The sequence below is a fragment of the Tamandua tetradactyla genome, chromosome 5 (assembly GCF_023851605.1).
Source record: "Tamandua tetradactyla isolate mTamTet1 chromosome 5, mTamTet1.pri, whole genome shotgun sequence".
Lineage (NCBI taxonomy): Eukaryota > Metazoa > Chordata > Mammalia > Pilosa > Myrmecophagidae > Tamandua > Tamandua tetradactyla.
Window position 1 is genome coordinate 121487249 of NC_135331.1, and position 11618 is coordinate 121498866.

At 36.8% G+C, this 11618-nt stretch overlaps 1 pseudogene across 1 annotated transcript in view; it reads right to left on the minus strand.

The window, feature by feature from the left end:
• The window catches only part of LOC143684824 (multiple coagulation factor deficiency protein 2 homolog pseudogene), a 48453-nt pseudogene extending 39342 nt beyond the window's left edge, over nt 1-9111 (minus strand). The window contains exon 1 of the transcript XR_013176186.1: nt 8787-9111. The product of XR_013176186.1 is annotated as a multiple coagulation factor deficiency protein 2 homolog pseudogene, transcript variant X2 (transcript). The remainder of the gene's footprint in view (nt 1-8786) is intronic.
• Nucleotides 9112-11618: the final 2507 nt, after the last annotated feature.

An 11618-nucleotide genomic window follows, 5' to 3' on the forward strand; every position in this document is an offset into this window, starting at 1 on the left:
ATCCGAGGGAAAATGATGTTTAATTTCCCCTGTAAATGCAGTTAAATTTATCATCCACAAGCTTGCGGCTTTAAACGTGGCCTAGGTTTCTTTTTCTTTTTTATTTTAGGTGCCGAAGCACTGAAGAAGGAACTGACATTGTTATGTTCATATTGAGCCGCTATTCTTTCCAATTTATTTACTTCAAAAGGATTAAGTTTATCCTCTCTTTCTGACTCTGCTTCACTTTCACTTTCTGAGGAGCTAGAATGGTCTTTCTGTATATTATAAGCAGGAGGCCTCTCTATACTGGTATAACTGCCTGTTTTAGCCATAGCTATAACTAATGGTTGCTTTTCTTCAGTTGCCACTTCTTTGGCCATGCAAATAGCCTCATGTGTGGGGTCAAAACTATCTTTAAGGACATTCCATAGGGCAAAAGCATCAATAGGGACTCCATCCGGCCCATTTCTAGTATAATATTCTTTCATCTGTTTTCCTACTTTTTGCCAAGTATCTAAGTTAACAGTCCCTTCTTCTGGGAACCAGGGAGAAACATTTTGCACAAAAGAAAAAAATTCTCTAAGCTGTCTGCCGGTAACATTTATACCTCTTTTTTTCAACATATGCTTTGTTATATCTACAAACAAGGAGCATTCCTTAGACTCCGTATGTCCCATGATTACTCGCTCTATCCGTACTTCCCAAGTACCTGACCGTAGCCAGAGGCCTGCAGTGCCTTATAGCGAGAGCCTTATACCCTCCCGTAAAAGAGAAAGCTTACCTTCAAGTCCCTGTTCGGGTGCCACTTGCCGCGGTCCAGCCGCAGCAGAGGGAACGGGCTTGAAGGTGTGGAGGGTCGTCGGCGCGAGAAGAACACCAAGAGACAGCTTAGAGAATTTTCCTCTGAGAAGAGTTGCTTAGATTTATTTTTGCTTAACTGATTTTATACCCTTATTCTTGGCAAGGAAACAGGTATCACAGAATCATGGTTGTGTCATGGCTTACGTTTTAGGTAAAGTTACAGGTTCAGGGAAGCAAAGCGAAAGTACACGTTTTGATTTTCTTAGGAACACTTACACAAGATTTTAATAGCAGCAAGATATTGGCTTAAACCACAGACATTGTGTTTGCAGTTTTCTGAGTTTAGACTTTCTTTTCCTATTATTCTACAGGTGAGGCAATATGTCAAGACTTATTTTAATCTGGTTAAAGGTTAGCTTGTTTTGATTAAAAGGTTACATTGTTTACTTAGATTTTTTATTGTTTTATAGCAATGGACCGGTGCCGGGGTGGGGGAGTAAATTTCCAGGATGGCTCAATGCAGGGTTTTTTAATTGTAAGTGTTTACTTTCTATGGGGTACTTTTCTGTGACTTGTTCTAAAAGCACTTCTGCCTGCTGTATCTGCAGTATGACTTGCTTAATGGGGGTGTCCCAACCTATTTTTTTCCAAACAGTCATTAACAAGGTTTTGCAATTTGTACAATTTGTATCATTTTTTCCAATTCTTTTGCTTTCTGATTCGTTTTGATATAATGCTTGGAGCACAACCAGCAACAAGAAACACACAATTAGTGTCGTTAATCCCGGTATTTTTCTATTACACCATTTTATGCCTCGTCCTCTTTTGGGGCGTTGAAGGCCTTGCCACCGCCCTTCCTTCCAGGGAACCGTGTCAAACCGGGGAGGAAAAAGAGGACGCGGCATGCTTACTTTCTGAATTTTCTTTGTTATCCCCAGCTTCAGTTTTCTACTTATACTAAATTCTTCTCTTGATTTCTTTTGGTGTTATGCTTCCAGACCAAAGTGATCAACAGTGGATGTTACCCATACTCCAATTTTTCAAAATACTATTAAAACAAGAGTGTAAATCAATATTTTACTGAAAGTTTTAGGAAAATGATGGAAATGAATAGCATTTCATTGTATGAGCAGCAACTAAAAGCAGAATATTAGCCATCTCTAAACCATGTTTTATTGAACTAACCATTTTTCATCATGGAACATTTCTTATCTACTGCAGTACCCAAACAATACAAGTTTTCATACCTCCTGGTTTCTTCTTTCACCACATTTTTCCAGTTGCCCAAAGATTCTAAATTTTTATTTTATTACTAAAAGTAATAATTACTTTATTTTGTTTATTTAATTTCAACTAATTTAATCCCCTTAGTAATTTCTATTTCCACTGCCAAACTTTCCTTTCCTTATTAAATTAAAAAACAAATCCACAGCCTAGTTATGTGACTGTCCCAGATGATAGCAGTGAGTATTCTGTCTTAAATAACATAGTCTCATATATTTATATGAATAAATCTTCATGGGCCTTATGAAGTGTACTATGAGTTAAACAGCTTTTCTAGGAATATTTTTGAAGACTTGGCATTTGAAGAAATGCTGGTAAGCATTTGATTTAAACTAGTCCAGATTATTGAAATTTCCAAGATTTGCTTGACTAAGGAGATGATGCTTTCTCATTCCAGTAATGGAGAATAAGAGAAAGTGAAGTTGATAAAATCAGCTTTGTTCAGATGATTAAAGTTAATACCTTATGAATGTTATTCTCTCTATGTAAACTAAAATTACATGTACAAAATAAATTACATGCTTTGGTTCAAATATTAGCCAAAGCATATTTCTACAAAATAGTGGTCAAATTAAGGGTAAAGTGAACACTGTAACTTCTATAATAGAAAATTACTCCTTACTGTTTTAAAAATAGTTGAACAATTTTAAATATTAAACTATAGGCATTGGGCAGGCCACAGTGGCTCAGCAGGCAGAATTCTCTCCTGCCTGATTCCCAGTGCCTGTCCATGCAAAAAAAAAACAAAAAACAAGAAAGACAAAGAAAATCTGGGCATCTTGATATTGACACCAATCACCAGTAATAAAGTGTTCATTCTTTAGCTTTTATTTCTTAAAGGTAGAAAGATATTAGTCTTAACTGTCTCCTTTCATTAGAACAGCTTATGCATTTTAAATGAGAACTGTTATAAAATTTCATTTTAGGCCTATTTGGATTCTAGCCAGAATGCATCCATTTGGGATTTCCCAGTCATGCAAATATCAATCGTAATATTCACAAGCTCCGGAGAAGAATGATTTTCTACTCGTCATACTTCTTCCTACCCAAAATATAGACAGCTTCTATCCCTTGTATGAATGTTGTGGAATTTATATTTTACCATTGTCTTATGAAGGCATAAATTGCACAGACGGTAGTTATTAATCCATTTCATAAATGACAGATTCTCTCCAAAGAACAATATATAAACAAACCCAAAAAAGTTAAAAAAGACTTAACTAGACAACAATCTTCAAAAATTCTATGGAAAACAATTAGGCTTCTTAAGTCAGTCAAGATTATCTGTGAGGCAATTCCTTATCTATCGTTGTGATTCCCGTCAATCATCCCAAACCATTGCTCCCTTGCTTTCCTTAGGTCGCCTGCCTTTATGTCAATCCTACTTCTCCATTCTCCTTCTGAAGCACATACATCCAAAGCAATTCTTCAATTGCTCAAATTCTGAATGTGTCCTTTTCTCTTCTCCATTGAAACTATCATGATAGACCTTAGAATCTCAGTGTCTAGCTTGTGTGCAACTAAATAAATTTAGGAAACGTTAAAAAAAATAATAATGCAAGTCAGAGCCAACTGTGAAGTTGTAGCCTAATATTTTTAGGGGACATTTAGAAAGTTTTAAAAATTACTGAAGAAAATATATAAGGGGATTATGGTAGATTGAATTGTGTGCCCCAATTTAGACCTGTTTTTTATTTTAATGCACATTCCTGTGGGTATGAACCTATTGTTAAATAGGATCTCTTTATGAAGATGTTATTTTAGGTAAAGCTGTGGCCTAACTGAAAGATCTGTGTTTTAATCCAAATTACTGGGGACTGTAAAGAGAAAGAATCCAGAAGCCAGAGTGAAAGAAAGCTACACGGAGTAGCCAGAAGCTTCAGTCAGTGGGGCAGAGACAAAGACAAGAAACTTCAAGCATCCTTAGCAGGTAGTACCAGAATGTTACAGACTTTTGGGAGAAAGAAGCACTTTGTCGAGTCCACACTTTTGGACTTAGACTCAAAACCGTGAATCAAAAAATTCCCATTGTTTAAAAAAAAAAAAAAACTCATTGTTTAAACAAAACCATAGTGTGGTATTTGTCATAGCAGCCTTACATACACTTAAACTAAACATAGAACAAATTTGTCAAAATCTGGTAAAACTCCAACCCTGTAAAATTTAATGGGTGGAACAGAAGCGCATTAAGTTCTCATCCTAACTTTCTTATCTGTACAGATTTTTATATTTAGTTTCACTTTCTCGAATAAGGTCTGTTGAGATTTTTAATCTGCTCTGATAATTTCATTATGATATTATGTATACTTTCTTCTCTTATATACTTATTCAATTTTGCTTTCGAGGTACTTCTAAATACTATTTACATATCAGAACACAAAATATTTAAGCTAGAAATATTTGAATACAATTTTTCCATTACAACTTAATTCAAACAAGATTTCAGAACAAAGAACGAATGATTTAAATGAACACAACATTTTTTTCAGGTACATTAGCTAAACAAATGACTGATTTCAGCTTTAATGAGTATTTTTCTTGCTCTTGCCAAAGGCACAGAAATTGACTCCTGTGTTATCACTGCCATGCAGATGGTATACATATTCAGTTTTCTACTCGTTAGTGTTATATGGATAAACCACTGGATTACTAAAATGTCTGTTAGATTTTAAGTCACTGATGTTAATTGCCAAGTTACCTCACCTAACTCAAAAAGAAGTCTTGGCTCCTCACTCTTTTTGTGTATTCCTATTTCTTTAGCTAATAACAACTTAATCACAAATGCCTGGTATACAAGATGATATGCCTATTCTAGGAGTTGTGTTCTTTTTGTAAGTCACTGAAATTTACTTACCCAACATCACTCAGACTATAAAATACAGATGTGCATGTCTTTCTGTATTGAGCTTTCAAAAGTTAGACCTTGAAATTCTCTCCCAAAGCACAAATTAATGTACTTTTTCTCTACCATGTGAATAAAGTTTAATATATATGGTAATTTGGCTTAAACTAGTTGATAGAATTCATGTTAAGATAATAAGCAAGAATTGTACAATTAAATTTCCCCATTGGCTCGTTGTTGGACAATTGATTTAAATTACTCTCATTACTTACAGATACTTTATTCCCAGTCTGGTACAATTTATACTGCACGATTCCAATAGACTTTGGTATACCTTCACAACTAGAGACATAATCCTTGAATATTTCTTCATAAACTGTGTAGACAAATATATTGTTGATTCTTCTTTTTTTGTATCAGTTTCTTTGTGTATTTCATTCTTGTCAGATATTATTAAACTTCATTTTTAATGATTTTTTAGAAAAATGTGCATCTTATTTTAGATGATAAAGGCTCCTGAACTTTTACTTTTTCTTCATTGCAGACTACTCAGATATTATTTGAATGATAATAATTATTACTCCTATTGTTATTGTATATTAAAGTAGGTTTTGCACACATACACACTCTTTCCCTTCTTTAGGCATTTGTATTGAATTCTCAACAAAGTCTCATTCTCCCATTTATCTGCAAATTGTGCTATAACATTACATACACATATAGCCAGAATATTTGATAATACTGTCATAGAAGTAATATTCAATTTATTCTTTTGGGCAATCATCTCTCAGGTATAGAATTTTAACTATGCCATATCAGTACTTTGCCTTACCAAATACAATGTTGATTTCATAAGGCAGGTTTCTGATTATTTTACTATGTATTCCAAACACTTAGAAGAATATCTTGCACATAATTGGTATTCAATAAATATCTATTGATTAAATGAATGAACCAAGAACAATCATATTCCTAATATTTTCATCTCGGTAAAATAAGAATATGCTTTGCAATTATACTTCTAGAGATGACATAGTGATTTAAGATATTTTTCTACTGTATTATTTCTAATGTATGGACTTCACACTAAATAGCCAAGGAGGTAAAAGGAATTCAAAGAAAAAAGAATAAAGGAAAAAGGGGAATACAAATAGGACCAATGCATTTTATTTAAGAATTATTGAATATTTTATGTCAAAGCACTTTCTTAACACCTCCTCTTTCCTCCAGACATTCTTACTTAGATTATCTATTTCAACTTTCCATTTTCCCTGTCTATTCTCCACTCAGTAGTCAACGTTTTCTCTTTAAAACAGAAATCTCATCACATCACCCTTCCTGTTACGGTTCTTCAGTGATAATCACCCACAAACACATAAACATGCAAACACACACACCTAGAAATACTCTCATATAGAACAAGAGACTTTTCTAAGAACTTTATATTTATTAATTCAAACATTCCTCAAAGCAACTATATAAAGTAGGTGCTATTATCTCCATACTTAGAGATGAAATATCTAAAGAGAAAAGTTTTAAGTTACTTCTCCAAATTCACTCAGTTACCATTAACTAGAAGCTGGATTCTATCCATGTTGTATCATTCCAGTCTGTTCTTTTAACTGCTACGGTACCCACATTATATCTACCATCCTGTGAACCAATGAGTGGTTCACAGTATCATCATATAGCTGTGTGTTCATCATCACAATTGATTTTTGAACATTTTCATTACTCCAAAATAAAAAAAAGTAAAACAAAAATTAAAAAAACACCCCAAACAGTCCATACCCCCATTTCCCTGTATTATTTATTTATTTATTTTTGTCTTTTTTTGCAAACTCATCTGTCCATATACTGGATAAAGGGAATGTCAGTCACAAGGTTTTCAAAATCACATGATCACACATGCTAAAAACTATATAGTTACTAAATCATCTTTAAGAATTAAGGTTATTGGATTAGAGTTCAGTAGTTTCAGTTGTTCCCTCTAGCTACTCCAATACACCAAAAAACAGAAAGGAAAATCTATATATGGCATAAGAGTAACCTCCAGAATGACCTCTCAACTCTATTTGAAATCTCTCAGCCACTGAAACTTTATTTTATTTAATTTCTTCCCCCCCCCCCCCTTTGTTCAGGAAGACTTTCTCACTCCTATGATGTCAGGACCAGGCTCATCCATGGGAGTCAGGTCCCATGTTACCAGGGATATTTTACCCCTGGGAGTCAATATAGAGGGGAGAACAGTGAGTTTACCCGTGGAGCTGGCTTTTCAAGAGGGGCCATGTCTGAGCAACAGAAAACATTCTTTCGGGGTGTCCTGTAGACATAATCACAGGTAGGCTTACCTTTTCCCTTTGCAAGGATAAGTCTCCAAAGGGCAAGCCTCAAGGTCGAGGGCCTCACCCATGAAATTGACAGTCCCCAGTCCCCAATGCTTCCAAGAATATCAAGTCTTCCCTAGGTGGGAAAGTTTAACAGTTCCACCTTTTTCCATAGCCCCTCAAGAGAACTTTGCAAATACTTTTTAATCTTCTGCCCAGATTACTCTGGAATATATTTGGGTATATCACTAACCTATACAACAACAATAAGTTCTCACTCCCTATTCAAAGTTCCATGTAATTATCATGTTTAAATAAGCTAATCATACAAGCTAGATTAGATAGTGTACTACCAAAATATGCATTTTTAGAGGCAGTTTTAAAGTAGTTATAGGTTTAGGTTTAGAATGAAAGAACTTCAAGTTTGATTCTGATTTGGCAACTTACTCTCTTTGTGACTTGAGCAAGATTGCATAACTCCTGTTAAGCTCAGTTTTCTCATATTAGTAACTGTTGTAGTTAGGTTCAGGTGTCAACTTGGCCAGGTGAAGGTGCCTAGTTCTATTGCTGTGGACATGAGCCAATGGCATAGGAACCTCATCTGTTGATGATTACATCTGTAGTCAGCTAGGAGGCGTGCCTGCTGCAATGAATGATGTTTGATTTAATTGGCTGGTGCTTAAATGAGAAAGCTCAATGTAGCACAGCCTAAGCAGCTCGGCATACCTCATCTCAGCACTCGCAGCTCAGCCCAGGCCTTTGGAGATGCTGAAAGGAATCACCTCAGGGAGAGTTGTTGGAACCCAGAGGCCTGGAGAGAAGGCCAACAGAGATCACCCTGTGCCTTCCCACATAAGAAAAGAACCTCAGTTGAAAGTTAGTTGCCTTTCCTCTGAAGAACTATACACTTTTAACTAAATAAATCCCCTTTTATTAAAAGCCAATCCATCTCTGGTGTGTTGCATTCTGGCAGCTAGCAAACTAGAACAGTACCTTTATAGCATAGCCATTCATACTGATGTAAAACACATGTCTAAACACCTGTGCCATTCAGTGCATCTTTGTGCTGGTCACCATTATTAACATTACCAGTGTTACTATTTCATGCAAAAGCCTATTGGGAGCAACTACATTTGGCTGAACAGGAACTGGCCTCATCATAAATTCTTCATGTATTACAGGGACATGCAACAGATATTCAATAAGCATTGGATGAGTGAGTAAATACAATAACATATAGAATAGATTACTTGGAGAAAGTTTTAATAAATATTAAAACATAACTATCTTATGATATGCAGTATTTTGAAAATATGCACAGGATGATTTCTCAAACAATCTAGCTAGAATATTAGGTAGACATTTGTAGTCATTTTCTGTATAATCCCATGCTATAGAGGACTGATAGATGATTATTTTGGTTTGCTAAAGCTGCTGGACTACAGTATACCAGAAATGGGGTGACTTTTAAAAAGGGAATTTATTAAGTTGCAAGTTTGCATTTCTAAAACCATGAAAATGTCCAAATTAAGGTACCAACAAGAAGTTACCTTCATTCAAGAAAGGCTAATTCCTGTCAGCTGGGATGTCACGTGACTGGCATCTGCTGCTCCCTTGATCCTGGGCTCCGTTGCTCTAGGGGCTCCCCACTTTGCTTCTCCATGGCTGGCTTTCAGCTCTTGGCTTCCCTTGGTCCTCTCCAGGTTCTGGCTTGCTTAGCATTTTATGGTAACTTACATGGCGACATCTGCTGGGCACTGCATTTCTAAACGTGCATGGTCTTGTGTTGTCTCTGTAGGTTCTACCTCTTCTCCAAAATGGTTCCTCCTTAAAGGACTCAAGTAAACTAATCAAGACCCATTTTGAATGTGTGGGGTCACATCTCCAACTAAGCAAAAGGCCACACCCATATTTGATTGTGACACATCTCCATGGACTAGTCTAACTGGTCAGAGCCACATCCCCATAGAGACAATCGAATCAAGGCTTCCCACCCTAAACAGTAGGTCTGCCCCCACAAGATTGGATCAGGACTAAAACATGGCTTTTCTGGTGTACTTAATATTTTCAAACCAGCACAATAATGGATGTGAATATGGCTGAAGAAGGTCATAGATTATAGTCTTGAGAAACATATATAAAATATTTGTCTTACTCCATCCAATGTTTTCAATAATGTAAACGTGGAGTTGGGGAACAGTTTAGAGACCTCTACATATTTTTCCCTACATTTTTTTAAATGAAGAAAATGAGTATTCAGACTTATGGTCTTCTGTGGAGAGCCGCCACCCGGGTCAGGCCTAGTGGACGCGCTGCAGCCTGCTCTAAAGCTCCCCCCGCCCATCGAGTGAGCCAAGATGGCGCCCACATCCTGCTTCCGCGTATGACACACACGCCCACCAACCCGATATACCAATCACCCTCTTAGACGCGGCAACAACCTATTGGGCTTGAATTATGTATATAAGGTATTGCCCGGACGAGGCGGAGGGAACGACCCACAAGGAGCCGTGCCTGACGGCCGCACAGAGGTCGCTCCCCCGCGGGATGTATTCACCCGGCCGGGGAAAGTTATAGATAATGCAAGCTTAGACCCAATAAAAATTTGTGCTTACAACTGCTGCGTATTCTGGACTCGTTTTCTACCGCCAGGACCGGTTTGTCTGCGTCTCTTTCTCTCTCCCCCTTTTCTTGTCGTACCCTCCGCCGGCCGGGGGCCCGACGTTGAGCGAGGAGACACGGACAGTCTTCACATTTCACAGAGTAAGCTTGACTTCTGTTAAACACCAAGTCCCAAAATTTTTGGACAATGGCTTCTCTTATTCTTTTCTTTTAACTTATACTCTGTAGTGGAAATGGGCAAACAGCCACAGAAGCTGGATGGAACGGGCTGTGGCACTTTGACATGGCCATGCAAATATCACTTCTGCAGGTCTACTCCAATCGGGATCTTTAACTCAGAGACTGACACATGAGGTGACAATGTGCTTTCAAATCCCTCCAAAGCTTGCTCAGTCGCCTCTTTCTAGAGTTCTCTCTGTCTCTATCAGCAGATAATTTTTCAGGGTTCTGCTTACAGAAGAGAATTCAGAGACTGCATTCAACTTTGTGGTTGCAATAAAAAAAAAACTCTTTGCATGAATATAAGGTATACACAACACATCTTAGAATCTGACCATTTTTTGCTAAGCACTAGACTGAATGTGAATTCTTTGACTTTTATATCTGGTCTTTTGGGAGTATTATATATATGTATCATATTGCTGAAGATGTCTGCTTAAAGTGGAGAAAATGCATTTGTTTTCCCTACAGGAAATATGTGAGTCTGGAGGACCCAAATTTCTTAGAAGCTCAAAAGGAATATCCATGTAAAATTGATTTAAAACTGTAATAGCACTCATAATGAAAGATTATACTGGGCCTGAGGTAGTGCATTGAGCATTTCCACATAGGCTGATGTATTATACAAGCCTAGCCTTCTATGGCTAAGCCTTTTTAGTCCTCTTTTTAAACTCCCCTGAACCCATTTTACCACCCTTCTATATTATTTTATTTTATTTATTTTTGTCACTGAACTCTCCATTCTTGAATAATTTTTTCTGGCTTCTTCTCAAGCTTATACTTGACAACACATTGCATTTACCAATGAAATGCAAGAATAATTAAATTGCTCATCCGCTAGGATGTCACCTCTGAATAGCCATTTGAAGACTTAGTATTATGCTTGGACATGCATCGCATTGTATTTTTCATTTGAAAGTCAAATGGTAAAATATCACTATTCCTCTATCTATAAATAGAGATATAACTTTATTTTTCAATATCAATATGGATACATGTGTTTGTGTATATGTATAATATAACTGAATCTAGATCTATCACTGTGCTGTTTTGAAAGGATGTATGTCCCCCAGAAAAGCCATGTTTTAATCTAAATCCCATTTCATAAAGGCAGAATAATCCCTATTCAATACTGTATGTTTGAAACTGTAATCAGATCATCTCCCTGGAGAAGTGATTTAATCAAGAGTGGTTGTTAAGCTGGATTAGGTGATGACATGTCTCCACCATTTGGGTGGGTCTTGATAAGTTTCTGGAGTCCTATAAAAGAGGAAACATTTGGAGAATGAAGGAGATTCAGAAAGAGCAGAGCAGGACAACATAGTCAGGAGAAGCAGAGTCCACCAGCCAGCAACCTTTGGAAATGAAGAAAGAAAATGCCTCCTGGGGAGCTTCATGAAACAGGAAGCCAGGAGAAGAAGCTAGAAGATGATGCCATGTTTGCCGTGTGTGCTTCTTGGATGAGAGAAGAACCCTGAACATGTTCACCATGTGCCTTTCCAGATAAGAGAGAAACCCTGACTGTGCTCACCATATGCCCT